The sequence below is a fragment of the Protopterus annectens genome, chromosome 2.part0 (genome assembly GCF_019279795.1).
Source record: "Protopterus annectens isolate FY-2018-M chromosome 2.part0, PAN1.0, whole genome shotgun sequence".
Lineage (NCBI taxonomy): Eukaryota > Metazoa > Chordata > Ceratodontiformes > Protopteridae > Protopterus > Protopterus annectens.
The window spans coordinates 1,579,021,968-1,579,039,850 of NC_056728.1; positions in this window are offsets into that span (position 1 = coordinate 1,579,021,968).

The following is a 17,883-nucleotide window of genomic DNA, read 5'->3' on the forward strand; positions in this document are numbered from 1 at the left end:
CACATGCAGTGTTTAAGCCATTCTGTATCATTGGCCTTAAAATGTGTGAGGTTATTAACTGTGAATAATATATGTTGTTGCCAACAACTGAAGGGCAGATTGGATGGCACACACAAGCATACAATGCTCTTCTGGGGGGAGCAAACGTGAATTACTTTTATGGCACATACAAGGGTATACTGTTCTTTTGGAAGGGAACAAAGCTGAGTTACTGTTATGACATAAACAAGTATAGATGGCTCTTTTGGGTCAAGCAAAGCTGAGCTACTGTTATGGCACAAACAAGGATATGTTGCTCTTATTATTTTCCTTGTTTTGTAACCTGCCTGTTTTTTGATCTTGTGAGGGTTTTGAATTCAGAAACTGCATGTATCATTACTTTCTAACTTCTCTCCTTAATGATTTTCCAGTACAAATGTATGTTTTCCAGTACAAATGTATGGTCCTAAACTGAGGGCAAACAGTGATCATCAGTCATTTTGAGAGGTATGACTGTGTGAATATTTGATACCTGAGATCTACTACTTACCAATGGACACAACTAAATCCAATAAGTCTCTGGTGTCACATGTTAAGGTAATTTCTGTACAAATTTTCCACCTTTTACTTGCTTACTGTACCAAGTGATGAAATACAAGAATATGCCATAATATTATTAAACAATGCACTCCAGGTTCAGTACTTACCTTGTAAATGCAGCAGTTGCCACAGTGTTTCTTCAGGGCTGACTCTGTCTGATGAAGCAGTACACAGCCAATACATGGGGAGATAAAGGTTGTGTGAGTTGCCTGGCATCAATGTTACTACTATATGCATGTGAGTAGAAGGAAGGTTTTAGGCCCCTATGTGGTGAGTGAGTATGTTATGGATTGTCTCTTAGCTAATGCAAGGGTATACTGAACACACCTATGTCTACCTGCACCCACAGCAGCTGATGGTTCCCCTTCTGACTCCTCTTCTGCCTGAGACTGTGGTGACCTTGCCATTGGTGGTGGGATGTGTGCCCTTTCCCCTTACTGATCCTGCTGCAGCTGTTTTCTCAGGATTATGTTGTGTAGCATGGCACATACTGTGAAGATTTCTGTACATGTCTGCATATTTTACTGCAAGGCTCCCTCAGATGTATCTAGGCATCAGAACTATGACTTCAGCAGCCCAGACACATGCTCTATGACATTTCTGGTTTGAGCATGTACCTCATTATGGCATTTTTCTGTGGGTTTCTATGCATTTCTGATGGGTGTCATCAGCCATGGTTCCAGTGCATAGCCTGCATTCCCCAGTAAATGACCTGTGGAATATCCCCCTAGCAAACATTTGTTATGGTTGGGAGGTGTGCCAAATATGTGAGTCATGGTAATTGTTACGGTTGCCAGCACACACGGTCAAGATGGTTCCCTTGACATTACACACAGTTTGGCAGGTGATAGAGTGGTAGCCCTTTCCATTAATGTAGCACCTACCCTGTTCCCCAGGTGGTGCCTTAATTTCTACATGAGTGCAATCTATGTCACCTAGTACTTCACTTCAAATATTTCTGCCCATCTCCTCAGAGCTACGGGGAAAATATATGTATTCACTGGCTTGTTGGAGCATAGCATTCAGGAACTGGTGGAGGATCCTGGATGCTGATGCCTGTGACACCCCAGCATGCCCCCTGTTGGTCTTTGAAAGGTATCTGTAGCTAAGATTCTAAGGGATATACATACCTTAGTTTCCACTGAGATGGGTTCCCTTCGGTTGGTTCTGGCTCTGATGTGAGGGTGGCAGAGATTGCAGAGTTCCTGTAATGTGTCCCTGTCTATGCTGTAGCACTCTACAATTTCCATTTCATGTAGATTGTTATAAGTTAAACATGGCCTGAAAACTCTTCTCCTTCTCGGCTTAGGCCTATTGTCAGCAACAGCAGCATTGGCTTCAGCAACAGCAACCTGTAACATTCTGTCTGTGTAGACTTTCCATGTCTGTAGTCAAAAAGTTTTGACATCTGCATGAAACACCAGCATGGAGTCTACAGGGATTCTTTAGGTTCATAGGTTCATAGGTTTATACTAGGCTATCTGCCCTAAGGCATTTATAAGCCTAGCCCAAAGTTATGTGGCTTACGCCACCCCTTATGTTAGAAATAATGTGCCCATTAGTTTGTTGTGCCTCTGTCCAGCAGTGACACAGAGATGATTCCCGGGGTAAACCTACGATCTCCCATCCACCGGTCAAGATTTCTCTTGAACAGAGCCAGCGAGGTGCTCTGCCTCACATGGAATGGGATTTATTCCACAGCATGGGGAGTCTCTGGATGATAAATCTATCCCTCCAGCACGTCCTATTTATATCCGTGCTAAGGTTTAAGTCACTTGCTCTAGTGGTTCTGGTGGATTTGGATTTTTTGAGGTGGAACATGTCCATTAATTCCGGGTTGGTCATGGCCTTGTATGTCAGGCACAGGTCACCTCTGAGCAGATGGTATGCAACTGAATAGAGTTGGAGTTTCTTCAGTCTGGCAGTATATGACAGGTTTTGGAGTCCCTTTATCCTTTTGGTGAGGAACTTTTGGGGTCTCTCCAATTGCTGCAGGTGTCGGGTGAGATACATCCCAAATGTGGCATTGTACTCAATCATTGGTCTGATAAGTGAAGAGTACAGGGGAACAATGACCTCACTTGATCTGGATGTGAATCCCTTCATGATCAGATGGGCAATGTAGAATGTCTTTCGAACCACTTTAGCAACGTGAGTGTCAAACGAGAGGCCACTGTCAACCTGGGTACCCAGGTCCCTGATAACCTCTTCTGTGCTTAGTGGGTTGCCACCTATATGGTAGCTTGGGGTTACCTTGTTTTTCCCGAAGGGTATGACTATACACTTTTTTGCGTTTAACTTCAGGCCATGGCTCTGGCACCAGCTATCAGTTTCCGTGAGACCCCTCTGAAGGATGTCTGTGTCCGATGTACTATCCACTATGGCACCCAGTTTGCAGTCATCCACAAACTTTGTCAGCCATAGTCCTCCTATGTTTGCCTGTACTTCTGAGAAGTAGATGCCGAACAATAGGGGCCAAGGACTGAGCCCTGTGGGACACCACTTGTAACCGGCTTGAGTCTGACATGGCTCCAGCAACTCTAACCCTGTGGGTTCTGTCCTTTAGCCAGTTTGCAACCCATCTTGTGACATATGGGTTTACATTTAAGCTGGTAAGTTTCTCTATGATACCCGAGCGGGGTATTGTGTCGAAAGCTTTTGCAAGGTCAAGGTAGGCTGTATGGACTGCCTTTCCCTCATCAATGGCCTTGGTAACTGTTTCGAAGAAGTCGACCAAGTCCAAAAGGCAAGATCTGCCCTTGACAAAGCCAAACTGGGTTGGGTCCAAGGTCTGCAAGTCCCCTATGTCCTTGTTTATGAGTTCCATTATGATCCTTTCCATAGCTTTGCAGACCAGGCTTGTTAAGCTTATGGGGCGGTAATTACCAGGGTCCATAGAGGCACCGCCTTTGTGGAGTGGGACCACAGTTGCCATACGCCACTCCTTGGGCACATATCCTGTGGTAAGGCTAAGATTAAACAGCTGCCTTATGTGCGGGTTTAGTTCTTCATTGAGTTCATGTAGCACACAGCCGGGGACACCATCCGGTCCCATTGATGCTGTGTTTTTAGCTTTAGAGAGAGCAGCTTTCACCTGCGCATTTGAGATGTCTGGGAGGCTACACTCTGTTGGGATAGTTATCTCTCCTTTTGGGGGGAGAGGGGGGTGAAGTTTGTGCTGAACCTGTCTGCCAGTATGTTGGCAATGTCTGTGGGTTCAATGATTTTTGTATCATTTTGGACTAATTCTGAGCATTTCTGGGAGTTTCCACCCAGGTTTCTGACATAGCTGAAGAAGGCCTTATGATTGTCTTTTGAATCTATGGCAATTTTTTTCTCAAAGTTGGCCTTGGATGATTTTATGAGGGATCGTAGTTTCTTGCTAGTACTGATCAAAGATGCCTTCCCTTTTTGGGATTTTGCTCTATCATGTAATAGCTTTCTCCTCTTATTGTAAAGTTTGTTTATGGCTGGGGTCCACCAGACTGGACATTTGCCCTTGGTGGAAAGAGTCTTGGTTTTATTTGGGTTTTTATTTGGGATTGCCTGATCCATGCAGTCCTGAAGGTGTTCATAGAAGGCATTTGTAAGGGCTTCCGCAGCTTGGGTTGTGGTTTCCATTGGCTTGGGGGCCTTGAAGGATACCACACCTGTCTTGAGTAGTGTGAAGTTTGCTTTAGAGAAGTTCTTTACTGTGGTCTTTTTTGTTTGGGGTGGGGGCGGGATGTGGATTTCTAGTGAGATTAGTTTATGATCTGATCTCACCAAAGAGGGATATACTTCCGGTGTGGAGCATTTTGTCCCCATGTTTGTGATGATAAGATCTAGTATATTTTCTCCTCTTGTGGGGACGGTGACTAGTTGTTCCATGGTATTTGAATTTATGAACTCCAGGAACCTTTGGGCTAGAAAGTTGGGGCTTGAGTAATGTTCCCAGTCTATATTCGGGTAGTTGAAGTTACCCAATATGATGGTGTTTGGTTATACATTTATACCCGCCAGTGTCTTCAGGAAGGCTGTGTGGGTTTCCTGAGTTTGAGAGGGTGGCCTGTAGCATGCTACAAATTGTAGAGCAGTTTTGCCTATGGTTAATTGCACCTGGATGGTTTCCAATGCTTCATGCGTAGCCACCAACCTGGAGGTGTGGGCATCCTTGATGAATATGGATACACCCCCTCCTTTTGTGGTATGGTCCGGGTTTTGGGGCCGGAACGCATGATATGAGGTAAAACCTGATAGTGCCGTGGTGCTCTCAGGAGCCTTGAACCAGGTTACAGTCACAGCACATACATCGATGTTCTCCATACTGAGAAGGGCCTCGAGTGCGTGCATTTTGAGATTTAGACTTCTGGCATTGAGCAGCATTACTCTTAGTTTCTTCCCGTTTTTGTTTTCTAGGGTGGTAGGTTTAGAATTTGAGCCTTGCCTAAAAAAGGCACTACGGGGGTGGCAAGAGCCTTAGCCAATATCCGGAATCCCAGGGGTGACAGGTGCAAGCCGTCCCTTGCGAAGCAGCGTGGCTTGTCAAGCATGTCATCCCCTGATGTTGCTATCAACTTTTATTATTTATTTATTTATTTGCAGTTGGTTTACCAGAATAGTCCATTGGGCCAAAAAGAACCCGTTTTCAATGGAGTCCTGGGGAGAAAAGCTCCAAAAAACAAAACAAACTAGGTACACACAATAGCATGATAATAACAATAATACAATAGTACAAGATACAAACATATGAGTTTGAAACTTCAGGAAACATACAAACAATACTCAAAATATTTAAAAAAACTCAAAACTTTAGGAATTCAAACAATACTGTTTAGAGAAAAGTGATGTTACTTTACACATACAGAGTGGTTATTTTGTAAGGAACATAAGCTTATAAGGTACAGTCAGGTAACATGAGTGTGAAGGAAGATGTAAATACCATATTTTTACGAGGGGTGGGAGCAAGAGCATTCCCATTGTGGCCTTTTATGAGGGGTGGGAGCAAGAGCATTCTCACTGGGACCTTAGATACATATGAAGAGATTTTTTAAACATGTTATGATTGAGAGTAGTGCAAATCGATGGTGGGAGTGAGTTCCAGAGACGAGCTAGGTTAAAGGATAGTAAGTTTTTGCCTGGAGGACGAGTTGGTTTGTGTACTTCTAATAGGTTTTGATTGTTAGACCTTAAAACCCTATTGGGTAGGTGCATCCTGAAGGCGGAAGACAGGGAGGGACAGAGAGATGGGTTGAGAATGAGCTTGTGGGCTAAAGTTAACTGAGTGTAGTTGAGTTGATTAGGTAACTCAAGCCAGTTTAGTTTTTGGAGAGAGGTGCAGTGGTGGGTGGAGGACCTGTGGCTGTTTGCGAACTTAGCGATTTTGTTATAGCAGGAAGAAAGTTGTTTATTTAGAGAGGACTGAAGATTGGTTAGCAGAGGAGCTCCATAGAGAAGGGAGGGGATAAGAAAAGAAGAGGAGAGAGTGATTTTAGAGGAGCATGTGAGGTATTGATTTTGACGATAGAGCATGCCTAGTTTTTGATGGGTTTTTTTGATATTTAGTTGTAGATGGGAGTTGAAGTTAAACTGGTTATCAATTTGGACACCAAGTAACTTGGTTTCAGACACCAGTTCCAGGGATGAGTTATTTTCGCTAGTAATTGAGAATGTGTTCATATCGAAAGGGGTAGTTTTTGAGGGGGTAAATACCATTAGTTTAGTTTTGGAGGCATTGAGTGCTAGGTGGTTTATTTTCATCCAATGTTCAGTAATTGAAAAAGCTTCTTGTGCAAGCTTTTGGAGCATAGAGGGAGATGTATCTGAGCATTCTCAAATCTATCACCATTGTGTTGGAACTTAGGGGGGGTATTTATTTTATTTATTTATTTATTTTACGTGTGTTGACCGGGCTAGTCCAACTGGCTATATGTCCATTTTCAGTAGAGGCCTGGGGAGATAAGCTCCACCAATGAGATAATAGCAACATCAGTACAGTACGATTTTAAGACCAGAAATGCAATTTTACATAACAGCATTGCATTCATATAGCTAACATATTTTAAAAAGAAAGAAACAAGAATTTAAATTAAGTCAAGACAGACTTCAGTAGCTTACAGATCATATTCTCTGAGGTCCATGAAGGAGGCAGACAGAGTGCAGCAGTAGTGAGATAGGTAAGCAGTGGACATAGCAGGAAGGGATTATTAGTCTGGGTTAGTACACGGGCAAAGCTGTTATTAGTAGTGTAATTTGCAGGTACCTCTCCTTTGCCAAAAGGGATAACAGTGCATATTTTTTGGGTAAATTTTAAGTCTGTGTCTTTGGCAACAATCATTTATGTATGCAGGTCTATTTTGTAGTATGTTGACATTGTTTGGGGATTCAATGATTGCACACAGTTTGCAGTCATTAGTAAACTTGGTGAGCACAGGCCATCTGTTATCACCTGAATTTCTGAGAAATAGATTCCAAACAGTAGAAGGCCCAGCACAGACCCTTGTGGGACACCACTGATAACAGGTCTGCTGTTAGAGGTGGAATCCCTAAGTATGACTTTATACATTCTGTTGGTGAGCCAGTTGGCTATCTGTCTAATGATGTATGGGTTATTCCCCAGCTGGGTGAGTTTCTCACGGATGCCTAAGTGGGAGCTTGTGTCAAAGCCCTTGGCCAAGTTGAGATAGGCAGTATGTACTGATTTGCCTTCATTCAGAGCTTTGCTGACACTCTTGAAGAATTTTACTAGGTTTAACAGGCACAATCTGCCCTTAACAAAGCTAAACTGGGTCAGGTCAGGAGTTTGAAGGTCACCAATGTCCTTGTTTATAAGGTCCAGGATGATTCTCTCCATGGCCTTACTGACAAGGGTGGTCAGGCTTATGGGTCTATAGCTCCCTAGGTCAGTTGAGGGACCCCCCCCCCTCTGTGCAAGGATAGTACAGTTGCTGTTTTCCACTCTGCTGGGACAAATCCAGTACTGAGATTGTGTTTTAAGACAGTACCCAGTGGTTCAGCTAACTCTTGCTTTACAATGTTTAATAATCAGACTGGAATGTTATTTGGTCACATAGAGGCTGTGTTTTTGGCCATGGTGAGTGCGGTTATATCCTGTTCTTTGGAGATAACAGGTAGAGAACTGGTGACAGGTATGCTTTGGAGTATGATTGCTGGAGAAAGGGGTGTGAAATTTTTGCCAAACCTGTGTGCCAACAGGTTGACGATCCACTATGAATTTGGTGCAAAGCTGGGCTTTCCCTTTTACATTACAGAGATAGCTAAAGAATGCGTTGCGATCATCCTTAGCTATGGATGCTAATTAGTTTTATAATTAGCTTTGGAGGACTTTACAAGATGTGTCATTTGATTGTTCAAGCTATGGAGGGTGTTCTCTGCTGAGACTGTTCCCTCTAATTCCTAGACATCGTTTCTTTCTCTTGTTGTATAATTTATTTATGCTAGCTGTCCATCAGGCAGCTTTTTTTGTGAGCAAGTTTTGATCCATTCAGGTACGGCTAAGTACTTGTAAAGCTGTTTATATAGGGCATTTGTGTACACCTCCATATAAGGGTGTTTACTGTCAGTAGTGGCAGGAGGTTTGAAACTTTGTATTCCATCACTTAGGAGGTTATAGTTTGCTTTGGAGAAACCTTTCAACCATTAGGATCCTGAGGGTGAGTCAGGTATGATTGTTATATTGAACATGACCGACTTATGGTCAGACCTTACAAGGGAGGGTCTTAAACATGGGGTGGTGCAGCGATCTCCCATGTTGAGTAGTATTAGGTCAGGGACATTCCATCCCTTTGTGGGGTTGCAAACTAACTGCTCAAGAGCATTTGCATTTACAAAGTGAAGGAACCTTAGGGCGAGCATGTTTGAGCTCATATATGCTTCTCGATCGATGGAAAAAGAGTTAAAGTCACCTATGTCTAGGGTATTTGGCTATATTATGAGTGATTCAAGTAGGTTCAGGAAGGTACTGTGTGGTTTCCATGGTTCATGTTGGTGGACCTGTAGCTAACAATGACGTGGGGGAAGGTCTTTCTTACAGTTAGTTGGACTTGGATTAACTCTAGGGAGTCATACCGCTTAACCAGTCTTGAAGTGGATTTGTCTTTCATGAAGATGGGTACACCTCCTCCTTTGTTTTTTTTTTTTACATTCATTGTACGACTTGAATGTGTGGGAGAAATTATAGCCTTTCATGGCCGGAGTACTGTCTACAGCTCTAAACCATGTCTCTGTGACTGCACAAACATTGACATCTTCCCAAATATGTAGTGCATTCATTCAGTGTAGTTTCTGATTTACACTCCTAGCATTAAGCAGCATAACCTTGAGTTTGTCTTTTGAGGATATTTTAACATCAGGAATTTTGTTCTTATTACATTGCCTAAAAAGGCATTATGGGGAGGGAAATACCTTGGCCAGTAAATGAAAGGCAAGAGGTGACAGATGAAGACTGTGATGATGTGAGATATTGCTAGCTATGCCAGGAGAAGCAGGGCAGTGGATGTGTAACACATGCCAGCACAACTAGCTGGAATTTAGAAAAGGATTATATGTTATTTGACTATCAAACTGATTTGTACAGATGCATGTGTTGAAAATGGATGTGTAAAGTTGCTTGTGTTAAAAATGTACTAACAGTGGGTCCTGACTGGATTGTAACTGAATTTTATATATATATATATATATATATATATATATATATATATATATAAATGTGTGTGTGTGTGTGTGTGTGTGTGTGAGTGTGTGTGCGTGTGTGTGTGTTAACAGAGGGTACTGGAACAGAGGAGGTTAAACTCAGCTCCAGCTAACTTTGGAAAATAGTAAGAAATTAAATTACTGGACCTAGGCCATAAAGATGTTATTTTACAGTTTTGAATGAAGCCAAAGATGCAATGTCTGTAAGAAGAATGGTTTGATAGCTTCTGTATAAGGAGTAGACATTTGTAATTGTTTTATGACTTTTGGAAGCTGCACCAGATCTGATGTGTTTGTATTATTGACATGTAGGTGTTAAATCAGGACAGTTTCTAGCAATGGGGTTTTCAAGGGAACCAGGTGTTAGATGGACAGATGTATGTGATATCATTCTAAACAGAAATAATGTTTTAATATTAGGTGAGGCAGAAGTTTCAGGGAAGTCTGTTTCTTGGAACCTGCTATAGAAGAATCCTTCACCTTCTTCATCTTGACTTGCTCTATTATGTAAATAGGAATAGTAATTCTCTAGATCAGTCAGGAAAATATAATGAGAATAGTAAAGTATTGTTTTTCTGAAATGTGTGAATCTTTCCAGCTGTGTTATTTTTAATATTTCATGTTACAGAAACTCTGGTGTTTACTTTAAATAAATATTTTGTATTTTTATGTTCTTTTATTATTTATTATTAAATATATTTAAACTTTTTATTACGACTGGTCCTTTACAGAATATTTTAACCTTTGAGAGTACTTATATCTATTGGTAACACTGTGGCCACTCCTGAAGCCAGGCTGTTCAGTCAACATGATCATTTGTATTAATATTAATTTCACTCAGTATAATTGGGCACCCTTACCTTATAGTCTGGGCAGAAGGGGGCACATCAGGTAAATTTGTGCCAGCCTTTCCTAGGTGTGCTCATATGTGTGTGTGTGTGTGTGTGTGTGTGTGTGTGTGTGTGTGTGTGTGTGTATGTGTGTAAAAATCAAATCTCACAGTGTGTGTGTGTGTGTGTGTGTGTGTGTGTGTGTGTGTGTGTGTGTGTGTGTGTGTGTGTGTGTGTATGTGCGTGTGTGTGTGTGTGTGTGTGTGTGTGCCAGCTACGTGGAGCAGGGACAAGAAGCACTGGCTTCACAGAGAGGGTGCTGGAGGATTTGGCTTGGACACTCATCTGAGGACATAACCCTATAGCTGTGCTAGTGAGGACCCCTATTGGGGCCCTGGAAGGAGACAGATATAAAGAAATCTAGACCCCACGCTGACTGTGTTCCTTGTGTGCACTTAAGGGAAATTGTGCTTGATGCAGAGAGGTCTGCATCTGGAAACACTGAGTGTATCCATTGTATTCCAAGTGAACTTCTCTCTCTAGTGTCAATGGTGAGGATTCAGGCTCCTTGATTACTGGCCCAGAGTGAGGATGTCACAAAGGCCATACCCAGCAAAGCAGCATGGTCTGGTGACCATATCGTGCCAGGCTAACAAATACTGGATCCCCCTGGATTAACACCAGTAGCTAAGTCAGTTGTTGAAGTCGATAATTATTTTGTTTCTATTGAGGCATCATCCTGGGTGAAGGCAGAATGCTACTTAGGGCTACAGACATAACTGTTTGGGAAAGATAATCTGAGAGATTAGTCATATATCCCTTCATATAGTCCAGTGAGGTATGTTTCAAGTCATTAACTTCAACATGGAGTACAACTGAGGTGTAACTGTGCTTGTTGTTGAGAGACTTGAGTGTGTGCATGTCTTTGCAGATCCTGGCACCTGATAGGCAGCTGACCATGACTTTCACCTTGTACAGCCTGGTGAGGGGGGCATCTGTGTGTCTCACTATGGATTTGCCTATAAGCAAGACATTAGTTTTCAGGTATTTTTCCTTAAGGGCTTAATGGCTGACACACTGATACATTTGTTTTTACCTGTAGTGGGTTTCATTTGGGATTGTAATGTGTGCAGAAAGTTTGCATTTGCAAGGACTCTGCTCTTTTGGTAAGCTTCTAATGACTACCTCTGCATGTGTGGGGTTATATGTTGTGCACTTGGTCTAATGAGGAGGTAAAGTGTGTGTGTTGACAACCTGTTTGATATCTGGTTTGTTGTTACCTGACAGACAGAATATTCATTGTGTAGTTGCATCTCACATATTGTATTTGTAATATTTACGAATGCATGGTTGTCAGTATACATGAGGCAATAGAGGTCTAGCTTTCTAAAAACACAAGTACCCTTATTAGGCATATTTAGATGGTTGTTGTTAGCAGAGTGATTTTGTGAACAGCAACCATTAGGCCTGTTGCTGAGGGACTTTACAGTCACTCGAATAGTAGTGAAGGTTGCACTTGAACAGGGTCATTGAGGAGCACTGCTTCACACACAGTGGGAGTCTATAACATAGGAGTGTGAGTCACTGCGGGATGAATCTGTCTTCCCTGCATGTTCTGTTTATGTCACAGGCTAGGTTGATAACCCTGGCCCAAGTTATTCCTGTCCCATTTGATTTGCAAATTCCAGCATTTCCAGTAGGAAAGGATCTGAGATTTTTCTGTAGGTCATGCATAGGTCCCCTCTAAGCAGCTTGCAGGAAACTGAGTACGGTGACAGGTCTTGTAGTCTTTCTATGTATGTGATGCTTGGAGGACCTGCATTTTCCCATTCGCAAACCTCTATTTTTTTCTCTAATTGCTGCAGTTGTGTGGTGAGGTACAGAGAGAAGAGAGCTTTGCACTCGATTAGTGGTCTGATAAGGGTGGAGTACAACAGACCTATGACCTCCCTGGATATGTTGTCCATACATATGATGTGCACAATGCAGAATGTGTTTCACCACTATGGACACATAGTGATGAAACTGTAGATTGCTAGAAACATGTGTTCACAAGTCTTACAACACTGTGTTTGAGCTGAGACCGGTACTATGTACATCTACCACAATTAGCAGGGGTACTTCATTGTCATAGGGAGGCAATGAGGCATTGTTTCCTGTAATGTTCAGTCTGTGAGTTTGGCACCAATCGTTTGTCTCTGTCAGCCCCTTCTGTAATATGTTACCATTGTTGGGGGAGTCTATATAGGTGTGTTCAATTAGTCATCTGCAAACATGGTAAACCACAGGCCACCTACTGTTGTCTGCACTTCAGGGAAGTAGTTTCCACATAGCTGATGATTCAGCACAGATCCTTGTGATATTCCACTGATGAGTGGGCTAGTGGTGGAGATGCAGTCCCAACTTTGAGAGTGTGTGTTCTGTTGGTAAGCCAGTTGCCTATCCAGTGAGTACTGTATGACTTAATTCCCAGATGGGACATTTTCACTATGAGAGATGAATGGGAGATATTGTAAAAGGCCTTGGATAACTGAACATAGATGGAATGCCCTATTATCTGTCATCCAAGTCTTTGCGGTCAGTATCAAAGAAGTCTACAAGGTTCAATAGGTAAGACCTATCCTTGACAAACACAACATGGGTCGACTCAAGTGTGTTGAAGGTCAACTTTGTGCTTCTAGATAAGATCCATGCTGATCCATTCCCTAGCTTTGCACATAAGAGTTGTTAGGCATATGGATCAATAGTTGTAGTTTTGCATGTTACCAGATTGATGTGCATTGCATATGACACAACATTTGATATTACTTTCTGTAGTGCGGGTGATATATGTATGGAAAAAGTACTGAGACACCAGGGTTGTAGAGCGTGAGGGGTGCAACACATGGCTGTATTGTAAACATGTGACTTACTCTGAGATAGCGCCTCCATTTTTTAATTTTTCCACATGTAATCATAGGATCATAGTAAGTTACTAGGCTATTGGCTCTGAGGCCCTTACAAGCCTAGCCAAGAATTTAGCCCATGTTCTGACAAGTCAGCACCAGCTGGTCCTGTCCATTAGGGACACGTGGAATCCCAGGGGTGTAATTTCTATTCCCCATTCAGTTATCCAGGTTGCACTTAAAAAGGGTTAATGAGGTACTCTACTTGACGTGGAAAGGGAGTCTATTCCACAGAAGGAGAAGTCTCTGGGACACAAATCTGTCCTGCCAAGTCCTATTGATGTCACATGTCATGGCATACACAAGAAATGGTCAATAAGCAGCAGTAATACTTAATAATATGTAGTTTTCCATTGCTCAACAATTAGCAAAGTGTACATACAAGCAGTGCAGAAATGCAAGCTACATTCCTAAAGTCTGACAGTTACTACTGAGTGTATGAAAAACACTTGATACTTAATTGACTGTGTGGCAGCATGTGGTAATCTATTGATACTTTCCTCTTTGGGGCCAGGTGGTACTGGGTTCAAATCCTTCTCTCTCTCTTTTTCTTTTTTGGTGTTTGCACACTGTGTCACTCAGTGCAACCATGGGAAATAGAGAAAAATAAATGCCAGGTTTGGCTGTGTTTATCTAATGTGCATGAAGTGCAGCAGTGTGCAGACTGGACCCCAAGAGCACACAGGATCCAGACAGCCAAAAATAGAAACTGGATGCATTCAATTAATACTAGTGGGCATTGTGCAAACCTGCTAAGCAACAGTGCACAATGGTTAACAGCAAGACCTTATGTATGATTAGTAAAATAGACAATATCATGTAACTAATACGGTGGCAGCAGGTGTAAGTGTAGGGCTGGAGTATACATTGTCCTGGGTTCTAGTACAGGGTGTGCAGCCTTTGTTTTACTGTTGTGACATTGCAGTTTATAGCAATGAACTGTAACACAGACATATGCTTTCATAACATTGTTGTGGCAACAGGTGTAAGTATAGGACTGCCCTACACATGGTCCTGGGTTCAAATACAGCATATTGCATATACTTTTACTATTGTTCCACTTCTCATCACAATCACTCATTATAGTCACTCTCACTTATAATACTTGACATAGTGTAGCTGATATTAATTATACGAGTGATGGCTGAAACACTAATATTGTGTCAGCTATTTCTTTATTTATCTATGTATTATCACATTTATTATCTAATGTATAACTGTCGGTATACTGTGTACAATGTTCCTGTAATTATATTTTTGCTTTCTGGACTGACATGGGCTTCACATTTGACTAACACACTTACACAAGTTTCTGCACATCAGATAACCCTGAAATTGCTTTGCTTGCTACTGTTGTGCACCGTTTACCATCAAGCACCCCTCAGCACCATGATTGCACGATGGTGCTTGGTGCACAACATTTTCAAATATTCTGCATCTTCCCAGTAAATGCAGTAACTGTAATTGGTGAGAAACCATCATTCTCCAATGCTATTGCTCCATAATAGACATGGCAGGCGTTTGTGAAGAGGGTGTGAAATTTATGGTCTAGAGATTGGGTGTCCAGGAGTCCAAGATTTTTGTTGAACTCCTAGCAAAACACCAGAGTGCCAGGTTGCTGCAGGTGGACTCTTCTGTGTCACAGTATTCAGAGGCTTGGGATAGTTTGGCCCGGTCTGTGACCAGTGCCACTGGTATCCTCAGCACTGGTGACCAATGTAGGCACCAATGTAGGCACCACTATGTCAGAGGAAGAGAGGTACTCTCAATGTTTGGATCAAGGAATGTAGGTTGGAGGACTTCTCACACATGTTAGCATCAACTACAGGGAGTACTTGTAAGGCTTAATTGCTGAATATAGGCAAGACTAGTGTCCATAGCAGTATTCTGTTCTGTCCTGTTTTTTCCCACAGCTGCTAAGAAGAAAGAGTGCAGTGTTAGGACCCATGCCACTAAACTGGCAAGGATGAGGGAGGCATGTGGTATGTATGCAGCAGAAGAGTAGTGTTGTTGCAGCATTAAAAGTTAAATATAGCTTTTTTATGTTTTATACAGTTGTATCAAATTGAGCATGCATATCTCAACTGTAAAAGGAATTGTGCATGCATTAGTCTATAGCACAAACAAAGATAGCTTGTTTGGTATTTTATACAGTTGTATCAAATTGAACATGCATATTCCAACTGTAAAAGTAATTATGCATGCATTAGTCTGCAGCACAAATCAAAAGTACAATATTAGACTTTAGTCAGAGGTGGTGGGTTCAAATGCCACACTTCCTAACTATACACTAACTCTTAATTCTTCAATTATGTGCAACATGAAGGTTTAAATAAAAGCTTTATACCAGTGGCACACATGCCCTGCTGTAAACTGTAATCTTGATAATTGGAACATACATATGTGTAATATATGCACATGTAAAGGAGTAATTGCTGTAATCTGCAGTATAGTATGCATCTGTTAGGAGCTGCTAGTCTTAAACGTAATAAGTTATATTTTAGGGGGGTGGTAGTATTAAGAGTAAAGGTTAAGATAATAGAGTCAAATAATTGTATCAATGCATTGTATGTTACATATGAAGGCACTAATCTTTTCATTTTTTTTCTCACCCCAACCCTTCTCTATTTTTTTGTTTTATTTTTATTATGATTCATCAAAATATGTCCATGTCATCCATGGGTACCACATCACAAAATGCTCCACAGCACAGCAGGAGAAGCCTGCCCCACAGTATCCATCTGCTCCCACTCTATAGAACCCAGCACCATTGCTCAGCATGTCTGGGAGCTGACCTGGCAGCACCACCTTTGCTGCCTCTGGACTACCTGCCCCCTCACATAGTTCTGCACCTGAGGATATGCCAATATTTCCCTCTGGGAGCAGTGGCAGGGGTGGTGAGTTTATTCCTCAAGTTGAACTGCCAGGAATGGTGCATAGGGTTGTGCGCTGCACTGTTGGTGCATGCCTATGTTGGATGGAGAGGCTCCTCTCTCTCATTTTATGTAAGACCAGTAGGAGAAGGAGACATCAAAGACTCCAGTCAGTAACAGAGTGAGGTGACAGTGATGACAGTCCTGTGGATGAGGACTCGATTCTCACTGTCAACCAGTTTGACATCCATGGGTCCTGGCTGTCCCCACCCTCACCCCAACCATAATGTCCACAGACCTCTTGTGTCCCTCACTGTCACTGTATTTTGTCTGTCTGCAACTGATTCCTCACATACCCAACTTAGCAGACACAGAAATACCTACATCCCTTCCCTAACATACCCCCCTCTCTCTCTCTCTCTCTCTCTCTCTCTCTCCCCTCAAAGATAAGTAAATAAATAAATAAATAGATGGGCACCTGTCCCACAAAAAAATTGTCCCATACATAGCTCTCCATTTTGCACACATTTTCTTGACAAACTTCATTTGGTCCAGTTGGCTATATGGTGGTCACTTCTCTCTTTGGAGGTAAGAGTCCAAATTTAGCTAATATTCTGCATATATTATCTGTTTTTGCTGTTGAAGAAATGGATAGCTATGGTTCTTTCCTACCTCCCTTCTGCACATTCCTGTGATATATTCCATTTGTTCTTCTCCCTGCTTGCTCCCAATTTCACCACTGTCCTATCTTCCCAATTCCTTTTCTTTATTAATGCATTATTGCATGATGGTGCGCATTGTACACCAGCACACAACAAATGTAATACAAAATTACTTAAAAGTGTTAGATTCAGTTGTATTCAAACCCAGTACCATCTGGCCCCAAAAAGAAATGTATTACTGCATTAACATGTGCAGCCACAGAGTCAGTTAAGTAGCAAGTGTATTTAAGAGACTCAGTAATAACTGTCAGGCTTACCATCCCCAATTCACCACTATCTTTCCCATTTATTTTCGTTAGTGCACAGCACACACCAATGGTAAAGCAAAAGTAGTTAAAAGTATTAGATACAGCTGTAGTCCAACCCAGTACCATCTGACCCCAAAAAGGAATGTATCACTGCACTAATGTCTTCTGGTGCCACAGAATCATTAAGTAGCAGGTATATTTCACAGATTGATTACTGTCAGACTTTATCAATGCTGCTGATGTTTGAGCAGTGCTTAGCAATGTGAAAACAGGTGTATCTTGGATGTGTATACACTTTGATAACCATCAGGGAAACTCACTGCTCCTCACACTATAGAAATGTATATATTATGCTGTTTCTGCTGTTTACTGTTCATTTCCTTTGTATGGCATGAAAGTGCATGTAAAAACATTATGAACTGAGGGTGCTATCTAAGTTGATATCATATATTTAAAATACATCCATGCAATGGCACCCACCCCCAAGCACTACAAGCCTGGGTTCTCAATAATTTGTCCTCACATATATCACCCATACTACAAAATGTAATATCAAATGTTTTGTGCTATGCAATGCACTTCAATCTAGTAACATGCAGAACTACAGCTACTGACCCATATGCCTAAAAAGTCTTATCTGTACTGCTACTGCATGAATCAACATGGACCATATCCACAGGGACAGAGGTGACTTTCAACACACTTGACCCTACCCATTTTAGGTTTGGCAAGGGTAGATCTTGCTTACTGACCTTTTGGACTTCTTGGATACTGACCCCAAAGACTTGGATGAGGGATTACAGGACATACTGCTTCTGTTGTGTTAATCAAAGGCCTTTGACACTATCCCCATTCATATCTCATAGTGAAGATCTCCCATCTGGGAATTAGACCACAGTACTAGATGGAGAGCCAACTGGCTCAACAACAGAACACACACTTACAAAGTTGGGAAGTGCACCTCTACCACTATCCAACTCACCAGTGGAATACCA